This window comes from Scyliorhinus canicula, chromosome 1, assembly GCF_902713615.1.
Source record: "Scyliorhinus canicula chromosome 1, sScyCan1.1, whole genome shotgun sequence".
Taxonomy (NCBI): domain Eukaryota; kingdom Metazoa; phylum Chordata; class Chondrichthyes; order Carcharhiniformes; family Scyliorhinidae; genus Scyliorhinus; species Scyliorhinus canicula.
This window is the reverse complement of record NC_052146.1, coordinates 61936077-61959641: the sequence shown is the minus strand read 5'-3', so window position 1 is coordinate 61959641 and position 23565 is coordinate 61936077. Positions and strand designations below refer to the sequence as shown.

The 23565-nt window shown below is 46.1% G+C and overlaps 1 protein-coding gene across 1 annotated transcript in view; it reads left to right on the top strand.

Annotated features, from left to right (window-relative positions):
* The window catches only part of kremen1 (kringle containing transmembrane protein 1), a 224400-nt gene that overhangs the window by 5772 nt on the left and 195063 nt on the right, over positions 1 to 23565 (top strand).

The following is a 23565-nucleotide window of genomic DNA, read 5'->3' as shown; positions in this document are numbered from 1 at the left end:
CCCCCCTCGCGCGCCTCATTGAAGGCTCGCACCAGCACTGGACCCACCAAGTCCACAAATTTCCTGTAAAACTCCACCGGGAACCCATCCGGCCCCGGCGCCTTCCCCGCCTGCATCTGGCCTATCCCTTTAATTAGCTCCTGCAGCTCTATCGGCGCCCCCAACCCTTCCACCAGCTCCTCCTGTACCTTTGGGAACCCCAATTTGTCGAGAAAGTTCTTCATTCCCCCTCTCCTCTTCGGCGGTTCAGACCTATACAATTCCCTATAGAAGTCCCTAAAGACCCTATTCACCTCTTGCCCCTTCTGCACTACATCCCCACCCCTCTCTCTCACTCCCCCAATCTCTCTGGCTGCATCTCGCTTACGAAGCTGGTGTGCCAGCATCCTGCTCGCCTTTTCCCCGTACTCATACGCCGCACCCTGCGCCCTTCTCCACTGCATTTCCGCCTTCCTAGTGGTCAGTAGGTCGAACCTGGCCTGCAAGCTACGCCGCTCCCTTAATAGCCCCTCCTCTGGCGCCGCCGCATATTTCCTATCTACTTCTAGGAGCTCCCCCACCAGCCTCTCCCTTTCCTGCCTCTCCTTCCTCTCTCTGTGTGCCCTTATGGAGATCAGCTCTCCTCTAATCACTGCTTTCAAGGCCTCCCAGACCGTCCCCACCTGCACCTCACCTGTGTCATTCGTACCCAGATAGTTCTCAATGCCCGTTCTCACCCTTCTGCACACCTCTTCGTCCGCCAACAGCCCTACATCCAGGCGCCACAACGGGCGTTGGTCCCGCGCCTCCCCCATGTCCACGTCCACCCAATGTGGTGCATGGTCCGATATCGCAATGGCCGAGTACTCCGTGTCCTGCACTCTCGGTATCAGCCCCCTGTTCAATACGAAAAAATCGATCCTAGAGTACACTCTGTGGACGTGGGAGAAAAAAGAATACTCCCTCGCCCTAGGCCTACCAAATCTCCATGGGTCTACCCCTCCCATCTGCTCCATGAACCCCCTTAGCACCTCTGCCGCTGCCGGCCTCCTATTCGTCCTGGAACTCGATCTATCCAGCCCAGGGTCTAACACCGTATTAAAGTCCCCTCCCATGATCAGGCCCCCTGCCTCCAGTCCCGGGATGAGGCCCAGCAGGCGCCTCATAAAACCCGCGTCGTCCCAGTTCGGGGCATACACATTTACCAGTACCACACTCTCTCCCTGCAGCCTACCCCTCACCATCACGTACCTGCCCTCCTTGTCTGCCACCACCTCTGCCGCCACAAACGACACTCTCTTTCCCACCAAAATCGCCACCCCCCCGGTTCTTGATATCCAAGCCTGAGTGGAACACCTGTCCCACCCACCCCCTTCTCAGGCGGACCTGATCTGCTACCCTCAAATGAGTCTCCTGCAGCATTGCTACATCAGCCTTCAGTCCCTTCAGGTGTGAGAAGACCCTTGATCTTTTGACCGGCCCATTCAGCCCCCTTACGTTCCACGTGATCAATCGGGTCGCAGAGCGACCCGTCCCTACTCCCTGTCGATTAGCCATGTCTTGTCCCTTGCTCGCCCCGGGTCATCCCTTCTTTTCTGACCCGCTTCCCATAGCGATGGCCCCCCCCCACCCCCCCCGGCTCTCCCCTTCTCGTCCCTGGTCTTTCTAGCAGCAACCCGGTGTCCCCCCCCAGTCCCCCCCCCCTCCCCCCCCCCCCCCCCCCCCCCCCCCCCCCCCCCCCTGGCTAGGACCCCTCCTAGCCGCGATGTACCCCACATCGTACTCCCGAGAGTCAGCTGGTCTCCGCTGACCCGGCTGCTCCTGCCACATTCCGACTCCTCCCGGTTCACCCCATCTGCGCCCGTGAAAGATCCCCTTAAAACCCCCGAGAAAGACCCGCATAATCAACCCGCTCCCCCCCGTCCCGTCTCCCCAACTTAACGATATAAATACAAATACCCAATGGCAACTAAATACATAAATACTTAACTACATACTTAAATAACAAAATAATTAACTAACTATCAACTAACCGCGTGCCCAACCATCACCCTCCATCAAACAGTATAAATAACCGCAGATAACCATAACCCGAAAAGAAAAAAAAAGAACCAAAAAACCCCCCCAAGCACCCAAAGAAAAAGGGTAAGAGGGGTGAATAACTAAGGGAAATTGGAAACGGGAAAAAACACCCCATAAGAAGCCAACGACCCACAATAGAGATTTCAACAGTACAAATATACAGAAACACCCAACAACTCGAAACCTTCAAAATATTCAGAAAAGTCAACCGTTCGAGAAAAAACACCCCAAACACTCCACGAAACTGTTACCCAGTTCCGACCTGGCCTGAAAAAGAAAAGGGCCACTTGCACAATCAAGAGTCCCCCGGCGGCTACGACCGCCGGTGCTCCCAGGTTTTAGTTCGTGTCCAACTTTTCCTCTTGTACAAAGGTCCAGGCCTCCTCTGGGGACTCGAAATAATGATGTTGGTCCTTGTAGGTGACCCACAAGCGCGCCGGTTGCAACATTCCAAATTTGATCTTTTTCGCGTGTAGCACCGCCTTTGTCCGGTTGTACCGGGCCCGCCGCTTTGCCACCTCCGCACTCCAGTCCTGGTACACCCTTACCGTCGAGTTCTGCCACTTGCTGCTTTTCTCCCTTTTAGCCCACCTCAGGACTTTCTCTCGATCACTTAGCCGCTGGAACCGCACCAGCACCGCCCTCGGGGGCTCGTTTGCCCTAGGCCTCCTGGCCATGACCCGGTATGCCTCTTCCAATTCCAGGGGCGCCGGACCGGCCCCTTCCCCCATCAGGGAGCTCAACATCTCCGCCACATATCCCGGGAGATCCGACCCCTCCAGGCCTTCTTCCAGGCCCAGGATCCTCAAATTTTTCCTCCTCATCCGAGTGTCCAGCTCCTCGAAGCGGCTCTGCCACTTCGTGTGGAGTGCCTCGTGCACCTCCACCTTTGCCCCGATGACTGTGGCCTCCTCCTCCCTCGCGGCCATCTCCTGCTGCAGATCTTTAATCGACGCCTCTTGGATCGCCTGGGCTCCCACCAACCTGGTGGCCGTCGCGTTCATGGACTCTAAGAGTTCCACTTTCATCTCCGTGAAAAAACGGAGGAGAGCGGCCTGCTGCTCCTCCGCCCATTTCTTCCACTCCTCCGGTGCACCGCCGGCCGCCATTTTGATTTTCTTCCCCCGCTTTTTTTGGGGAGCTGCTGCCGTTTTTCTTGCCGCTCCACTCCGGGTACCGACCATAAAATCGGTCTAGTTCTCCTCAGGGGACCTTCCCCCACCGGGATTCGTTTTTTCAGCGCCGTTGGGGCCCTCCAGTTGGCCCAAAAACACCTTTGTTGCAGGAGCTTCCAAATGTGCGGCTTAGCTAGTCATAGCCGCAACCGGAAGTCCCTGGCTGGTTTATGTGTGGCTGACTGTCACTTACCCTCTAAAGAGCCTGACCTACTCTCCCCTATTAATCAGTGATTGAAGAAGACCCCTCAGTACCTTCTCAGAGCAATAAGACATGTAAAATAAATAGATTCATAGTCAGACAGTACAGAAAAGGCCCTTCAGCCCATTGAATCTGCACCGACAAAGCTACACCAAACTCACTTTCCAGCACTTGGTCAATAGCCTTGAATGCCGTGACATTGCAAATGCTCATCCACATACCTTTAAAGACTGTGAGGTTTCCCATCTCTACCATCTCCCAGGCAGTGCATTTCAGACTCCCTCCACCCTCTGGGTGAAAAACATTTCCCTCAAATCCCCACGAAACGTCCTGCCCCTCACCTTAAAATTATGCACTCTCGTTATTGACCCTTCAACTAAGGGGAACGGCTGGACCCTATCCGCCCTGTCTATACCCCTCATAATCTTATACACCTCAATCAGGTTCCCTTTCTGCCCTCCCTGCTGTAAAGAAAACAACCCAACCTTATCCAGCCTCTCTCTCCATAGCTCCAATGCTCACATCCTGGTGAATCTCCTCCGCACCCTCTCCAGTGCAATACATCCTTCCTATAATGAGGCAACCATGACTGCACAAAGTACTCCAGCTGTGGCCTAACCAAAGTTTTATACAGCTCCAGCATAACCTAAATACCAGACTTTCCAGCAATGCCCCCTCCCAAGCATGCGCTTCAATATAAACAGCATTCACATCTGTGCAGCTGCAACAGGCTTCTGTTCTGACAGCCGCTGCTGGCATTAAAACCCGAATCAATGCTGAGCACCTCATCAACAGAGAGAGAGGGAGAATGAAAACCAACAGACACCTGGAGAGATTTCAAGGCAGTAATCTAATCCTGCAACTTCAGTTCATGATTACAAACTGCTCAAGCTTTGCTCGTGAAATCTGTCATGTCAGTGTACCCTTCAATTAGCCTAGTGCCTTGTAATCCTTCCCAGATAGCCATTATTTTCTACACACTGCGCACATAAATAAAAAGGAATGGGTTATTGTTCATTTAACTCTCTCGTCTTATCAGTCACCCTATTCAAACCCTGGTTCAGTGCCATACTAATCTTATTAAGTATCTTTAGTTCCTGCCATTGCGTATGAACCCACACAACAACATTTGGCTCAGTTGGAGGACTGGAAGGAATCATTAACCACACGAAATATGAGTAAGATATAAGCTCCAATTATAAAAAGAGGCAGTTATGCCTCTACAGCAATATTTGAATTTATATGGTGGTAGTGCCCTGTCATAAGTAACATTTGAAAGCAACCGTTGTTACAGAGGCAATTATGCCAGCCATTTGTTGCACCTCGCACAAGAAACAGTGAGAAGTTTTGATCAATGCTGTTGTTAAGAGAGGGATGCTAGCCAGGGGAATTGCTGTGGGATCTTTCATATTCATTTGAATAGGCAAAACTGTGCCTAGTTGAATATCCCATTTAAAGGACACCGACGCTCACAATGCAAAAGCTCCTGCAGTACTGCCTTTGATGTCAGCTGAGATTATGGCCAATGTTTCCTCTGAGCAGAAATCCTGGTTATGGAGCTCAAATTCACAATTTTCTCAACCAAAACTGGAGTGGTGGTGGCAGCAGGAATAAGTTCATAGAAATAAGATTTAGAAGGATGTTCAAGGCATTTCAAACACTCCTGGCCATCTGTTACACCCTCTATAACACATACTTGGCGGCACAGTGGTCAGCACTGCTGCCTCACAGCTCCAAAGCTCGGGTTCAATTCCGGCCTCGGGTGACTGTGGAGTTTGCATGTTCTCCCCGTGTCTGCGTGGGATTCCCCCGGGTGCTCCATTTTCCTCCCACAATGCAAAGATGTGCAGTTTAGATGGATTTCCTCTTAGTGTCCAAAAGTTTAGATGGGGTTACTGGGTTACAAGGATAGGGTGGAGGCATGGGCTTAAGTAGGGCGCTTTTTCCAAGAGTTGGGTTAGCCCCATTGGGCCGAATGGCCTCCTTCTTCACTGTCGAGATTCTGTACTCGCCATATAACATGCTGACATGAAAGCCATGGGCGGGCTTCTGCGGTCCATCAGCCGCATTTTCCTATGCGGCACGCCCTCGCTGGCAGTGGTATTCTCCATTCCCCCACCTGCCAATACGATTTCCCATTGTGGCTACCCCACGCCACCAGCAAACCCGTGGGCATGGGTGCGCTGCTGGTGCAATGGAAAATCCCACCCATGATGTTTGCCTACATTCTTCTTTTTTAATAATGTTTTGGTGGGGAGTCAGTAACTTAGTACAAGTTTGCTCTTTCCGTGCTGGTCCCTGGGTTCAAATCCAGACAGGCGGGGAGAATAAAAGTTTTCCTTTTCAGCCAGCAGTATGCAAAATGAGTTAGAGTGTGTGGCCATGTGGATACAAGCTCACTGCAAAATGCAGTGGTTAGTCTGAATGTTCGCTCCTATAGTATGATTTGTGATGCAGTGTCGAGATAATTTACTGAATTGTTCAGAAACAGAGAATCCTGCCCCCCTGATCCTTCACCACCCATTCTAAACCCCAAGTGAAATGGGTGCTCAGTGTCCTCCAACACCCATTGTACATCACTCGTCAAACAGGCGCTTGATCCACCATCATAGTTTGTGTCACCTGTTCTTTGAATTTTCCTGGGATTCATAAATAGGGGGCATAGAGCAAGGACATTATGGAAATCCTGTACTAAACACTGCTTTGTCCTCAACTGGAGTAATGGCGTCTAGTTCTTGCCACCACACCTGAGGAAGGATTTGAAGGTTTTGGAGAGGGTGTTGGAAAGAAATTCAGGAGGGTGGCTCCAGGAATGAGGAGCTTCAGTTATGTGGCTAGATTGGAGAAAGAAAAGTAATGTGGGGTTGTTTAAGCTCACCTAAGCAGGGAGCTGGGACTCCAGCCCAACACTGTATTTTAATGATGGCATCTGCAACATTGTGGCATTCCCTCAGTATTGTTTGAAGTGCTGAACTGTGTGGTCAAGTACAAGAATCAGACTTGATTCTACAATCTTCTGACTTTGAAGTTACTGGTTGAACCAAGCTGATACTTGCGTACGGCAGTCAACTGTAACTTCTCATTACTACTAACAAGAACACATACAGTCATAGAATGGTTACAGCACAGAAGAACACCATTCGGTCCATCCTGTCTGTGCTGGCTGTCTGCAAGAGTAACTCGCCTCAAGCCACTTCAGTTAAATCTCCTCTTAATCTTCTCTTCTCCAAGGAGTGCAGCACTAGCTGCTCTAGTCTCCCCACATAACTGAAGTTCCTCATTCATAGAACCATTCTCGTGAACTTTTTATTGCACACTCTCTGATACATTCACGTCTTTTCTAAAGTGTGATACCCATATATGGACATTATACTCCAGTTGAGACTGAAGTAATGTTTTAATAAGATCTATCATAGCTTCCTTTTATATTCTAGTCTCATGCTTATAAAGCCCAGTATCTGATATGCTTTATTAACTGTTTTATTAACCTACTCTGCTACCTTCAATGTTTTTGTACATATACCCCCAGGTCACTCCTTTTAATTCATTTATTCATGGCACGTGGCTGTCACTGGATAGGCAGCATTTATTGCCCATCCCTTGAGAGGGTGGCGGTGAGCCGCCATCTTAGACCTCTGCAGGCCATGTGGCATAAATACACCCATGGCGTTGTTCGGAAGGGAGTTTTAGGATTGTGACTGATAAACAGTGAAGCAAAGGGGATATAGTTCCAAGTTAAGATGGTGTGTAGCCTGGAAGGGAACTTGGTAATGGCGTTCCCATGCATCTGCTCGTACATGGTACAGGTTGTGGATTTGGATGGTTCTGTCGGAGGAGCTTTGGTCAGTTGCTGTACCTTCTAGATGGTACACACTGCCACCATTGCAGATTGGTGTTGGAGCGGGTGAATGTTGATAATGGGGGATGTGGTGCCAATCAGGTGGGCTGCTTTGTCCTGGATGGTGCTGAGCTTCTTGAGTGTTCTTAGAGCTGCACTCACCCAGGCAGGTGGACTTGTGCCTTGTAAATGGTGGACAGGCTTTGAGGAGTCAGGGTGTGAGCTCCTCGCCACAGAATTCCCAGCCTCTGACCTGCTCTTATAGTCACAGTATTTACATGGCTGGTCCGATTTGGATTCTGGTCAATGATAACCCCCACAACGTTGATACAGCTTTGCCGCTGCATTCCCTTTAGAATTATACCTTTATTTTATATTATCTCTCCTCATTCTTTCTACCAAAATGAATCACTTCACACTTCTCTGCATTAAATGTCATCAGTCGTTTGTCCGCCCATTCCAACAGCCTGTCTATGTACTTTTGAAGTTTAACACTTTCCTTCTCTCTGTTCACAATAATTCTAATGTTGTGTCATCCTCAGATTTTGAAATTGTGCCCTGCACATCCCAATCTAGGTAATTAATATATATCAGGAAAATCAGGGGCATTAACACCGAAGCCTGGGGAACCCCACTATCAAACATCCTCCAGTCTGAAAACAATTGTTCACCACTACTCTCGGCTTCCGGTCACTCAGCCAATTTTATAAGCATACTGCTGTGGCTGTTCTTTTATTTCATGAGCTCTAACTCAGCTTAAAAGCCTGTCATTTGGTATTTTGTCAAATGTGTTTTGGAAGTCCATATACACCACATCAACTTCATAAATCCTCTTCAACCCTTTCCATTAACTCATCAAACCACGCAAGCAAGTTAGTTAAACATGATTTACCCATAACAAATCTCTGCTGCCTTTCCTCAATTAACCCATATTTGCCCAGGTGAATATTAATTTTGCCCAGAATTATTATTTCTCAATGCTTCCCCGCCACCATAGTTAAACAAACAATCCTGTTGCTGCTGCATTTATCTTGACACTCTTTTTTGAGTAAGAATATAATATTCACAGTTCTCCAGCCCTTTGGTACCACTGTGTCCATTCAATCCCGACAGTGCAGAAAGAGGCCATTTGGCCCATCAAGATTGCACCGACTGCCCTGCCTAGGCCCACTCCCTCGCCCTATCCCCGTAACCTCTGTTAATCTGCACATTTTAGGACACTAAGGGGCAATTTAGCATGGCCAACCCACCTAACCTGCACATCTTTTGACTGTGGGAGGAAACTGGAGCACCCGGAGGAAATGCACGCAGACATGGGAGAACGTGCAGACTCCGCACAGACAATCACTCAAGGCATTAATTGAACCCTGATCCCTGGCATTGTGAGGCAGCAATGGTAACCACTCTGCCACCGTGCTTATATTTGAGAAAGATTGGAAAATCTTGGCCAGTCCTCTCATAATTTCCACCCTAACTCCCCTCAGTATCCTCAGACACATCCCATCCGTGGAAGGGCCAACTTTTCTAATACCTTTTCATTCTCAATGCTTAGCCCATCAAGTGTTTCAACTATACTTTTATAGTACCTTGGGCAACATCATCGTCCGTTCTACAGACAGGTGCAAAGTATTAATTTATTGTTCCTGTCCTCAATGCATAAATCACCTTTTAGAACATAGAACATAGAACAGTACAGCACAGAACAGGCCCTTCGGCCCTCAATGTTGTGCCGAGCCATGATCACCCTACTCAAACCCACGTATCCACCCTATACCTGTAACCCAACAACCCCCCCTTAACCTTACTTTTATTAGGACACTACGGGCAATTTAGCATGGCCAATCCACCTTACCCGCACATCTTTGGACTGTGGGAGGAAACCGGAGCACCCGGAGGAAACCCACGCACACAGGGGGAGGACGTGCAGACTCCACACAGACAGTGACCCAGCCGGGAATCGAACCTGGGACCCTGGAGCTGTGAAGCATTTATGCTAACCACCATGCTACCCTGCTGCCCCGATCTAAAAATTGTTTTAGATCCACAATCAGCCCCAATCCTCCTTTTTACCACTCTTTTATAATTTATAGCCTAGAGAAGACTTTTGGATTGTTTTACTGTTAGCTGCCAGTCTCTTCCCGTACACTCCCTTTGCTTCTCATTTTTCACTTGCCCATGTTTACAAATCACACTGAGAAAACTATATTTTCCCATGGTTTTATGGTTTGGTTAAATAACAGTGGTAAATAAATACAAAGAACAAAACTGGCCAATTGCTACAGAATGATTTTCTTTACCCTAATACCTTCGCAGATCCATTAATTCATCCTGTAAGGTTTAGGGAAATTGATATATGTATATTTATATGCCCACGGTGATTGTATTACTGTAGAAATGTATTTCAGTCAAGTCAAGGTCATCAGCTCACTTCCTGCCCATTCATTTATTTATTTTTCACCCTGTGAATATCTTGGGATCAGAGAAATTATAACCACAAATCCCTCCAGATATCAAGAACTTGCTTGAAATCCTTAAAGTTTCCTGTTTGGTTACCCATTCTGGAAATTTGATCCATATGTTAATCGTTGTTTATTTATTTTAGGTCTCATTATCATAAATCAATGCCACTTGTTTTGGAAAATTCAGAAGAATCATACCATTTTCCAGCATATTGTACCCCTTCGTAATCCTAAAATTGTCCATTGTCAATCTTCCCTTAGATTCTCTTCTGAAAGTATCCAAGTCCCAACATACAGACTACAAATTAACAATGGGAAATGAACCCAAAGCTCCAAATCCAGCGTAACTCCACATTGACTTGCATTCACTTGATAATTGCTGTGAAATAAACCACCACAGTAGATGATGTGGGAAATGGGAATGAGCAATGCTGGAGGTTCAGGGTCAAGGCATGCTATGAGGACAGTCAGTGCAGGGAGAATGGGCAGGCTACCTTTATATCAGACATGCGCTAGAACCAACTTTGGAATGTTTCTTGCTGTTACTCAGTGGAATGTATCCATTTTCTAGTCTGGTGTCTTCCAAGTGATGGTCGCTGAAACTCAAATGAAACAGGACAAAGTGATTCCAAAACTGCCACCGAAGTTTAGGGTGCAGATGAAATTCACATAATTCACCACCTTTACGTCTTTGGAATTGCTCTCAGATATCCATTACGCATCCACAAACTGAGATAGCACGGTAGCACAGTGGGTAGCACTGTTGCATCATGGCGCCAGGAACCCGGTTTCGATTCCTGACTTGGGTCATCGTCTGTGCAGAATCTGCATGCTCTCCCGTGTCTGCGTGGGCTTCCTCCACGAGCTCTGGTTTCCTCTCACAAGCCCTGAAAGACGTGCTTGTTAGGTGAATTGGAAATTCTGAATTCTCCATCAGTGTACCCGAACAAGCGTTGGAGTGTGGCAACCAGGGGAGTTTCACAGTAACTTCATTGAAGTGTTAATGTTGAGACACTAATGAAGATTATCAGATATAATATAAGCGTATACAGCAATATTGTATTAATAGCGGTTGCCATGAGCCGAACATTTTAAATCTATGCCACATGCTGATTACCATTGAACTGTTACACTAATGAACATTATCTGTTGCATTAACTACCATAGATTTTCACGCTAACTGCAATCAAGCAGTTGATGCAACAGATTTTTCTCTGAGCAATGTTACCAGTTTGTATCTAGTTTATTTTTACGCCAACTTGATTGGACCTGTTTGTAGGCCAGGTGTGAGTCCAGCCCAACCTGATCATAGTCAATGTCACATTGTTCCAAGTACTTGCGAGTTTCATTATGAGTGATCTGGTAATGTTGCTTCCTTTGCTATTCTGAATGGAAGTGTAGCATTGTGACATTTTGTTCCCAAACCAAACCTTTACAATGATTAATATAGGACACTGGCTTCAATTGTGTTGAATTCTACACTTGATTTTTTTTCCCAAGTAGTAAATTTTTAATAATTAATTCATGGGATGTAGGCATCGCTGGCACGGCCAACATTTATAGCCAATCCATAATTGCCCTTGAGATGGTGGGAGTGAGCTCTTTTGTTGAATAGCTCCAGTCCTGTACTGTAGGTACAGCCACAGTGCTGTTAGGGAGGAAGTTCCAGGATTTTGACCCAGGGACAGTGAAGGCGATATATTTCCATGTCAGGATGGTGAGTGGTTTGGGGGGGGAGGAAACTTCCAAGTGGTGTTGCTCCCACCTCCTCCACAATAGTCCTTAATACCGGGGCCCCGCAAGGCTGGTACTTAACCCCCTACTATACTCCCTGTACACGCACAGCTGCGTGGCAAAATTTGGTTCCAACTCCATCTACATGTTTGCTGATGATATGACGATAGTGGGCTGGATCTTGAATAACGACGAGTCAGAATACAGGAGAGTGATAGAGAACCTAATGGAGTGGTGCAGCGACAACAATCTCTCCCTCAATGCCAGCAAAACTAAAGAGCTGGCCATTGACTTCAGGAAGCAAAGTACTGTACACACCCCTGTCAGCATCAAAGGGGCCGAGGTGGAGATGGTTAGCAGCTTCAAATTCCTAGGGGTGCACATCTCCAAAAATCTGTCCTGGTCCACCCACGTCGATGCTACCACCCAGAAAGCACAACAGTGCTTATACTTCCTCAGGAAACGAAGGAAATCGGCATGTCCACATTAACTCTTAACAACTTTTACAGATGCACCATAGAAAGCATCCTATCTGGCTGTATCACAGCCTGGTATGGCAACTGCTGGGCCCAAGATTGCAAGAAACTTCAGAGAGTCGAGAGAACAGCCCAGTCCATCACACAAACCTGCCTCCCATCCATTAACTCTATCTACACCTCCCGCTGCCTGGGGAAAGCGGGCAGCATAACAAAAGACCCCTCCCACCCGGCTTACTCACTCTTCCAACTTCTTCCATGGGGCAGGAGATACAAAAGTCTGAGAACACACATGAACAGACTCAAAAACTCCTTTTTCCCCGCTGTTACCAGACTCCTAAACGGCCCTCTTATGGACTGACCTGATTAACACTACGCCCCTGCATGCTTCACCCGATGCCGTGTTATGTAGTTACGTTGTATACCTTGTGTTGCCCTATTGTGTGACAGGACATACCAGGGTTGGTGATGGTGGTGCCTGTGACAAACATGTTAATGTATGATACCATGGGTATGACTAGTCAGGTTCTTGCTTGACTAGACAGTCGGACTGCTCTCCCAATTCTGGCACTTGCCCCCAAATGTTAATAAGGAGAACTCTGCAGGGTCGATAGTGCTGAGTTCGCTGTTGTCGTTTCTGGTGCCAGGGTCGGTGCAGGATGGTTCATTTGGTTTCTATCCTTTGGTACCTTTTAGCGGTTTGCTAACTGAGTTGCATGCTAGGCCATTTCAGAGCCAATGAAATCACTGTGGATCTGGAGTCACATGAAGGTCAGACCAAGTAAGGATGGCTGATTTGCTTCCTTAAAGGACATTAGTGAACCAGATGGGTTTTTACTGCAACAGAGAATGGTCTTCAAAGACTTTAATTCCAGATTTTATTGAATCGAAAGCGACCTGATAGAGGTCTACAAAATTATGAGGAGCATATACCAAGTGGATAGTCAGAGATTTTTCCCAGGATAGAGGGGTCAAGTACTAGGGGGCATACGTTTAAAGTGCGAGGGGCAAGGTTTAGAGGAGATGCACGAGGCAAGTTTTTTACACAGAAGGTAGTGGGTTCCTGAACTCGCAGCCGGAGGAGGTGTTGGAAGCAGGGACGATAGTGATGTTTAAGGGGTATCTTTACAGATACATGAATAGGATGGGAATAGAGGGACACAGACCCCGGAAGTGTAGAAGATTTTAGTTTAGACGGACAGCATGGTCAGCGCAGGCTTGGAGGGCCGTAGGGCCTGTTCCTGTGCTGTACTTTTCTTTGTTCTTTGAAATTTCACCATCTGCTGTGATGTGTTTCTGGACCAGTATGCCTCACCAATGGACAGAGTTAAGAGAACTGGGTAGGGTAAAGATGTATGTGAAGATGTGTGTGGATTTGATAGGACAATTCTCGCTATGATTTCCTCTGATGCTCTGATTCAAGAGCAACAAAATAAAATCTCCCAATTGGAGTCAACCATTAAGGAGAAAAATGAGGATGTGCTTTTCTCACACAAAGGGTGGTAAAAATCTGGAAATCTTTCCTCTGAACACCTGTGCACACTGCATTCAATTTGAGCATTCGGAGCTGGATACAGGATTTTCAATGGGTGAGGGTAAAGAAGGATATAGAGCAAAGGCAGGAAAATGGAGCTGAGGTGCAGATCAGACATGGTCTGTCTGAATGGCGAAACAGGCCTCGGGGATTAAATGGCCTACTCCTGTTCTCATGATGCAGCTGGTTAGGACAATGTGTTTCTTTGCAATGACTGATTCCAATCCAAAAGGGGTGATGAGATTAGTATGGTTCCCTAGTTCAAAATTGAGTAACATTGCCACAGTTCAACACAGAATGCACTGAGGTATTCATTTGTGCATTAGCAAAGGAAACGGGCCCCCTGTTGTTTGGCTGGTTTAGATCAGTTGGCTGGACAGCTGGTCCATGATGCAGAGCAAGGCCAGCAGCATAGGTTGAATTCCCAAATGAGCTGAGGTTATTCATGAAGGCCCCTCCTTCTCAATCTTGCCCTTTGCCTGAGTTGTGGTGATCCTCAGGTTAAATCACCTGCAGTCAGCTCTGCCCCTCAAAAGAGAAAGCTGCCTCTGGGACTATGGCGACTTTACTGTACCTGTAACTAGGGAGGACACTGGAAACTTTCGCATTGCTGCAGTGGAGTGGAGGTGAGGCATATTGTTGAGAAAGGGGATTGGGGAGTATTACTTTGGACTAAATGCACTATTCCTCTCCCCAGGAGTGCTTGATGCTAACGCTTGGTGTTCAAAGTGGAGTGCATTCTGTTCTTGAGTGCTAACATGCTTCATCTTTCCAGCAAAAAATAACTGTCATAAGAAATCAATAAAAAGATTAGATCAAGCATATCACAACAGTTTGTGTTGTATATTTCTCATATTTGACTCAATATATCGACCTAATGTTTCTTACTGAGGAGGATCACTGTTCAGTTTGTTAATGGCATATCAATGCAGATTTGAAAGCTCACAGTTCTGAACTGGTTAAATTTCTTAAAGGAGCTTCTTAGTTCATATTTCCAATTTTTTTTTAATGTAGTTTATTTCCATATGGATGACTAGCACTATTCTAGCTGCAAAAGAGTAAGGGTCCTGTCATAATAGCCACATGTATATAATGAGATGCAGACAGGCAGTGATTGACACATAGGATGACCAGTAAGCGCACAACACAGTGCAGCCAATCACCAGACAGGACACTATCACTATAGAGCCAGAGGGCAGTAGGTTTCCCGCTCTCTCTGGACCCAGCCACTGAGACAGTCAGAGTCCACAAGCTAGCCAGTGCAAACACCATGCGGAAGTTAGTAAGTCTGGTCAGGCTAGTACAAGGTCACCAGTCAGATCAGTATAGTGTCGACCCACAGCTGAATATGTATAGCAGTTCTATAGTTGAATAAAACAGTGTTGGATCTTCTCCAGTGTTAGACGTCTGTTTCTAACTTCCCTACGTCGAGTCCAGTCCACATCGAACCAACCTGCCTATCACATCAGGTCCTTCCTGTTTTGTCCCCTTATTCCCCCTTTCTTTTATTTTGCCGTTCTTATTTTGATCCAAGGACGATTAATGGACATGTGTCTTTCAGGAAAGTAGCCTGTATCTTTAATTCAAGCAGAAGAATCCAGATGTTTTAGGAGAGATTACGTGCTGGTTTAAACTGGAACTGTAGACCTTTGATTGATTGATTGATTGGCAGGGGGTCATGGGATTGGCCCAAAAGGCCGTACTCTGCCTGGTAACAGGTGGTTAATGGATCTTATCCCAGTGTGATGATTCTCAGAGACCTGAAGGTTTCAGTTTTGAATCTGGAAGCATGGTGAAAAGATCCAGGTAACTCTCTGTCCAGTAAGATCCAGCTAACTCTCTCCAGAAAGCTGCTGTGGGGGCTGTCTCTTTCTCCAAAAAGCCTGTGGGTGTTGTGTTCATGAAACTACAGAGGCCTGAAGGCAAACCACGAACTGAAAGCAAAGTTTCATGAGAAATAAAGGAATGTTGTGAGTACTGTATTTCTAAACCATGGAGCAGACCATTACAGGCTGCAAATCAATGACTTTAGTCTGCAAACTTACTGTGAAGAAAGTGTGCTTAAAAAAACACTATCTGAAACAAAGTCTCTTTTTCCTTTCACTTATGATTTGTACCCCTTTCCACCCCTCTGTATTTGTCTGTCTGTGTGTGTGTGTGTAGAGGGTGGGGGAGGCAAGTTAAATTTAGACTTGGGTATTATTTAATTGTTAACCAACTGTATCTTCTGCTTATTTCATTATAGTTATTGTTATAAATTAACAGTAATTACGTTTACTTTTACAAGCCTTGTGACTGTAATTATTGGGCAGCCAAGGGCCAAAGGCATTTTTGCAAGAATGATTGGTTAATTCACTTGTGTTGTGACTCCGGGGCACTTGGGGCTGGAACTGATTGTGCTCTAGCCTAGGGTTTCGTAATAACTGCAAGATTGTTCTTACTGGACCCATGAAGAGCAAAAGGGGTGAATCATGGGGAACGTGAGGGTGTGTACGGATTCAAAAGGTTAACAAAGCGGTGAGCAAATAATAGTTCAATGGCACAGGGCCTGTGTTCTGCAGTCCTGTAGATCAGGGGTTCTCAAACTTCCGGCCTCTGAGATACCTCCACCTGCCCAACCAATTTTCTGTATGAAAGTTGGTTATACAATTGAACCTCTGTATTTATTATTGTTTATATTTTACTTAGTGTGAAACTTGTTTCTGGTGCGGAGCAATAAATCTGTAAAGACATGGACGCCCTTGTGCGCATGTCATGTTCACCCTGACTCTGTGCTTGTTTTCACTGATGTGACTGCCGAAGATCCAGTTTCACATAAGTAGGTTGCAGTAATTGGGATCAACACTTCCAGAGCTGTTTTCGTGGGTGGATTCACACCAAGGTGTCTGCAGCAGCATTTCACTGAACTTGGTTGTTTGTGAGCTGCCTGGTTATATGTCGATAACTTTGATGGGGCAGAGGCTGGCAGTAGGGCTTTAATGTTCTCCCCAAAGGAACCCATAGGTGTGTGGCAGACCTTTCTAGCATGAGTTCAACAACTCAGCAATGTTCATGTTCTTGTTCCAAGATTCAAAATATATACATAAAAGTATCTCAGCCTTTGCCCAAATAGCGCATAAGGCTGGATACTACAACATCAAATGGGTATCAGATACCCCAGATACTGCCTGAGTGAACAATAGAGCAGATACCACAACCCCTCTTGTTGAAATGTTGTCTGCTCTGCCAGCAGACATTGACTGATTTGCTGCCTTCCAGCATGTGCACTGTGGCAGTAATTTTCCTTTATCTCCCTATAAAGGGAAAGTTTGCTTCGTCACATTGTGAGTCTGTCTGCATTAATTGCCACTTCTGTCATAGAACATAGAACAGTACAGCACAGAACAGGCCCTTCGGCCCTCGATGTTGTGCCAAGCAATGATCACCCTACTCAAACCCACATATCCACCCTATACCCGTAACCCAACAACCCCCCCCTAACCTTCCAGGACACTACGGGCAATTTAGCATGGCCAATCCACCTAACCCGCACATCTTTGGACTGTGGGAGGAAACCGGAGCACCCGGAGGAAACCCACGCACACACGGGGAGGACGTACAGAGTGTCACGAGGTGCTACGTGTGTGTCTACCCTGCCCCATGGGGTTATTGGTCATGTCTGTCTGTGGCTTAAGTAGTGACCCCAGTCGGGGTCTGGACAAGGGTTGATGGTCCCTGTCGCAGAGGCCAGATTGATGGGATGAGGAGAGAAGCGGGTGGTGTTGGGGGAGGCAAGAAAGCAAAGAGGGCCAGGTGACAACTTGTCTGGCTGACGCCCACCGTTACCTTGTCTCCAAAGCAGAACTGAGGTTTATCTAGAGGTCACAGTCCACTATCTCCAGATGAGTTGCTAGAACAATCCCCTTTTGAGTCCTTTGTCTCTGCTTTTCAGCAGCTCCCTCTTTTCAAACATTGTGTTGCTGCTGATAGTTTCTAATCAGCATCCACTTTCCAGTGAGCTCGATATCCCGTATGTGCTCTCTGATGCTGCGCCAATTTGACAATGAGTATTACCATATTTCACTGGGGCACAAAGAATAATTATTTTTGTGTACCCATTGGTGGGCTACTAGGAAGCTGCAGACCACTGGTTGAGAATCCCTGCCTCAGATCATAGAAAGAAAGGAAAATTGAGGGAACTCCTGCAAGTACTTAATCCACCTGCAAGTCTTACCTGCAGGCAGAAGCTCAGTCTGGGAGTCCGGTTACTATTGAGTAAAATATATATTTCGCTGAAATATTTTCTGTTGTTATAATTTGCCCCAGGCTTACTGTTTGGAACACACATACCTAAACCTCTCTTTTCTCTTTCTACCTGTATGAAACCTATCTTTGCAGCCAAATGTTTAGCCACCCTTGCCGTGAGCCCACTCCCTTTTCATTTTTCTCTCTGTAAAGCACTTTCATTAAAGATCCATCAAAATCCAAATTTATTGTTGAATGACTTGCTGACTTGCAGGAGAAATAGTGAAGTCCCAAAAGTTGTGAGTCATATCACAAAAGTAGGTATTCTAAATATTTTCTATTCAGCATTATGTTTCAGATTCAATGGCCGTTAATTAGGTAAAATATTTACTTTTTCCCATCACCAGTTTCTCCACTTCCTTACCTGCCTTACTTAAGTAATTGACTCCTGACAATGACTAACATGCATTTATATAGAACCTTGATCCTTGGCATCAGAGTAAATTTGAAAAAGTACCATTTAAAGCGTTAATGGCCCAGTGACCAGAAGTTCAATAAAATAGAGGGGTTTTAATGGCTGACTTGATAGGGGAGAACGAGGCAGAGAGGTTTATGGAGAGAATCCCAGAGTCCGGGGCCTTGGAAGCTGAATGCATAGCTGTCCTTGTAAGTGTGATGAAAATCTGAGACGTTAAGAGGCTGGAGGTCTCAGAAGGTTGTATGGTTGGCAGAGGATATATGATAGTGAGGGGCAAGGCCTCAGAGGGATTTCAAAACAAAGACGAGAGGTTTAAAATCTCGATATTACTAGACTGGGGGATTTGTGCAGGTCAGTGATCACAGGGGTAATGAGTGAAAGGGACTTCATGCATGTTGGGATACATGCAGAAAGTTTTGGGTGAGTTTAAGATTATGGAGACTGCGCGATAGGGGGCCAGCCAGGAGAACATTGAATAGTCAAATCCGGAGGTCAAACATCATGGATAAAATTTCAAAAGCAGACGATTTGACTGGGGTATTGTTCCACAGGTGTCATTCACTCTCTGATCCCTTGTTCTAAATAGCACTTATTCACAATAAATCTGGTCAATGATCATCTGGAGATATTGGACCATGGTGAACTTCATGGTGAGCCCAATCTTCTGATGACCACACATGCACGCTGCCAGTATGGGTTTGTTGTGATGTGATGTACAAGTAACTTTAAGGAAGGCATATAAGACCATAAGACATAGGAGCAGAATTAGGCCACTCTACCATTGAGTCTGCTCCGCCATTCAATCATGGCTGATATTTTCTCATCCCCATTCTCCTGCCTTCTCCCTATAACCCCTGATCCCCTTATTAATCAACAACCTATCTATCTCTGACTCAAAAGACACTCAGCAATTTGGCCTTCACAGCCTTCTGCAGCAAAGAGTTCCACAGATTCACCACCCTCTGGCTGAAGAAATTCCTGCTCATCTCTGTCTTAAAGGATCGTCCCTTTAGTCTGAGATGGTGTCCTCTGGTTCTAGTTTTTCCTACAGGTGGAAACACCCTCTCCACATCCACTGTATCCATGCCTCGCAGTATCTTGTAAGTTTCAATAAGGTTCTTCTAAACTCCAACGAGTACAGACCCAGAGTTCTCAAATGTTCCTCATACAACAAGTTCTTCATTCCAGGGATCATTCTTGTAGACCTCCTCTGGACCCTTTCCAAGCCCAGCACATCCTTCCTTAGATACGGGGCCCAAAGCTGCTCACAATACTCCAAATGGGGTCTGACCAGAGCCTTATACAGCCTCAGAAGTACATCACTGGTCTTGTATTCTAGCCCTCTTGACATGAATGCTAACATTGCATTTGCTTTCTTAACTGCCGACTGAACCTGCACATTAACCTTCAGAGAATCATGAACAAGGACTCCCAAGTCCCTTTGTGCTTCTGATTTCCGAAGCATTTCCCCATTTAGAAAATAGTCTATGCCTAAATTTTTCCTTCCAAAGTACATAACCTCACACTTTTCCACGTTGTATTTCATTTGCCACTTCATTGCCCACTCTCCTAGCTTGTCCACGTCCTTCTACAGCCCCTTGCTTCCTTAATACTACCTGGTCCCTCTACAGACCTTTGTATCATCTGCAAACTTAGCAACAGTGCCTTCAATACCTTCTTCCAGATCATTAATGTATATTGTAAAATGTTGTGGTCCCAGCACCGACCCCTGAGGCACACCACTAGTCACCGGCTACCATCCAGAAAAAGACCCCTTTATCCCCACTCTCTGCCTTCTGCCAGTCAGCCAATCCTCTATCCATGCCAGGATCTTACCCTGAACACCATGAGCTCTTAACTTATTTAACAGTCTCCTATGCGGCACCTTGTCAAAGGCCTTCTGGAAATCTAAATAAATCACGTCCACTGGTTCTCCTTTGTCTAACGTCCTTGTTACATTCTCAAAGAACTCTAACAGATTTGTCAGACACGACCTCCCTTGACAAAGCCGTGCTGACTCAGTCCTATTTTGCCATGCACTTCCAAGTACTTTTCGATCTCATCTTTAATAACAGACTCTAAAATCTTACCCATGACCGAAGTCCGACTAACCGGCCTATAATTTCCCATCTTCTGCCTCCCTCGCTTTTTAAACAGTGGTGTTACATTAGCCACCTTCCAGTAGTCTGGGACCCTTCCTGCCTCCAATGATTCCTGAAAGATCATCACTAATGCTTCCACAATTTCCTCAGCCATCTCTTTTAGGACGCTGGGGTGTAGTCCATCCGGTCCAGGTGACTTATCCTACTTCAGACCTTTTAGTTTCCCCAGAACCTTCTCCTTAGTAATGGTCACTGCAGTCACCTTTGCCTCCTGATTCTCCTGGAGCTCTGGCATCCCACTGGTGTCTTCCACCGTGAAGACTGATGCAAAGTAACTGTTAGGTTTGTCTGCCATTTCTTTGTTTCTTCTTATTACTTCTCCAGCCACATTTTCCAGTGGTCCAATGTCTATTTTTGCCTCTCTCTTACCTTTTATATATTGAAAAAATCTCTTCCTATCTTCCTTTATATTACTAGCTCGCTTGCACTCATACTTCATCTTCTCCCCTCTTATTGCTTTTTTAGTTGTCCTCTGCTCACTTTCAAGGCTTCCCAATCCTCTGGTTTCCCACTAATCCTCGCCACCTTGAATGCTTTTTCTTCAGCTTTATGCTGTCCTTGACATCCCTCGTCAGCCATGGATGTCTTGTCCTCTCCTTAGCATGTTTCCTCCTCCTTGGGATGAATTTCTGTTGTGCCTCCCGAATAACCCCCCATAACTCCTGCCATTACTGTTCTGCTGTCTTCCCTGCTAGACTCCTTTTCCAATCAACTCTGGCCAGCTCCTCCCTCATGTCTTTTCAGTTACCCTTATTTAATTGTAATACCGGTGTATCTGATTGCAGCTTCTCCCACTCAAACTGCAGGGTAAATTCTATATCATATTGTGGTCACTGCTCCCTAACGGTTCCTTCACCTTAAGTTCCCTGATCATAGATACATACATAGACATACAGTGCAGAAGGAGGCCATTCGGGCCCATCGAGTCTGCGCCGACACACTTAAGCCCTCACTTCCACCCTATCCCTATAACCCAATAACCCTTCCTAACCTTTTTGGACACTAAGGGCTTTTAGCATGGCCAATCCACCTTGCCTGCACATCATTGGACTGTGGGAGGAAACCGGAGCACCTGGAGGAAACCCACGCAGGCATGGGGAAAACATGCAGACTCCGTACAGACAGTGACCCAGCGGGGAATCGTACCTGGGACCATGGCGCTGAAGGCACAGTGCTTGCCACGTGTGCTACCGTGCTGCCACATTTCTTTGTTTGCCTCATTACACATCACCAAATCCAGAATTGCCTGTTCCCTAGTAGGCTTAGTCACAAGCTTCCCCCAAAAAAACATCTCTTAGATATTCCACAAATTTCATTTCTTGGGATCCACTACCAACCTGATATGCAGTCCATCACTATGCACAACAAGGTCAGATGTGATGTATAATCTCATGACGCTCTAGAGAGAACGCAGTAGCAGTCTTGCAGGTCAGGCATGTCTACATAGTCTTCCAGTTAACATTGTCTGTATAGAATCTTATCTTCAAATAACCCATAATCCTTGTTATCTGATTAGAATTGTGAGAGAACTAAAACCTCACCCTGTATATTTTCATAAAATAGATATTCTGATGGCAATTTCTAAAATTTTAAAATCTCGACAAAGACCTTTTAAAATGGCTGAAGCTATGTTGATCCATGACTCTCAAACAAAAGGAGCTATCAGGCAGTCTCCCAGAAACTGTCACCTCATTATCTCCGAAGTGACACTAATTAGCCAGGCCAACTGGAATCTATTTGTCTGCTCGGACAATGGGCCCTTCAACGTTCCTTAATTGTTGGGACATTTAACCATCTCGGCAACCTAGACGATAGATACACATCCCCTGTCAAAGGCAATCCAGAGAGGTTGATGCTATGTGACACGGACCTTTAGCTTCTGGAGCCAGTAACATTGCCTTTTTGCACTGCAAAATCTCAGTCTGCCATTTTGTCATCTAATTAGATGCAACCCCCCCCCATTGGGTTTCCTGGCAACGAGGGCCGAATTCAACAGGAAATCCCATTGACAACGGCGGGACCAGAAGATCCCGTTGGAGGGCCGCTGCCGAAAAACACACGCGGGTTGCGCAGCAAATCCCACCCAATATTTCCTTTCTTTGTGGTCTTTGCCCTGTAAATCTTTCTTTTCTCTGTCCCTATTTTACTGCTTGAATGCAAAGGAGGCAACAATTCCATCCCCCCCCGTCCTTTGAGTGATTTCAAATAAATTAATCGCTTTGAGTTCATCCTATCTCGGGTTTGCTGTGGAGTTAATAATAAAAACAATTGGATCACATCAAAACTGTGCTGTACTTTTCTTTGTTCATCAGAAAGGATGTCATAATCAGGCACTTAAAAATAATGATGGTTGGGCAGAGCCAACGTGGAAGGGATATCATGTTTGACAAACTTGTTGGAGTTTTCTGAAGATGTTAAGATTAGATCAGCATAGATAAAGGAGAACCAGTGGATGTAATGTATTTGGATTTTCAGAAGGCTTTTGATGAGGTTACAGACAGGAGGTTAGCAAACAAAATTAGAACACATGGATTGGGGGAAATATACTGGTTTGGATTGAGATTTGGTTAAGAAACTGAAAATAGAGAGTAGGAATGAACAGATCATTCTCGGAATGACAATCTGTTACTACTGGGGTACCATAAGGATCAGATCATAGGCCACAGCTGTTCACAATCTATATAAATGATATGGATGCAGGGATCTAACTTCCAAATTAGCTGATGACAATAACCTAGTAAGAAGTCTCACAACACCAGGTTAAAGTCCAACAGGTTTGTTTCGAATCACTAGCTTATGGAGCGCTGCTCCTTCCACAGGTGAATGAAGAGATGGGTTCCAGAAACATATATAGGCAGAGTCAAAGATGTAAAACGATTCTTTGAATGCGATTCTTTGCAGGTAATTAAGTCTTTGCAGGTCCAGACGGAGCAACTGGAGAGAGGGATAATCACAGGTCAAAGAGGTGTAAATTGTCTCAAGCCAGGACAGTTGGTAGGATATTGCAAGCCCAGGCCAGATGGCGGGGAGTGAATGTAATGCGACATGAATCCAAGGTCCCGGTTGAGGCCTTACTCATGTGTGCGGAACTTGGCTATATATTTCTGCTCAGCGATTCTGTGTTGTCGAGCATCCTGAAGGCCGCCTTGGAGAACGCTTACCCGAAGATCAGAGGCTGAATGCCTTTGACTGCTGAAGTGTTCCCCGACTGGAAGGGAACAT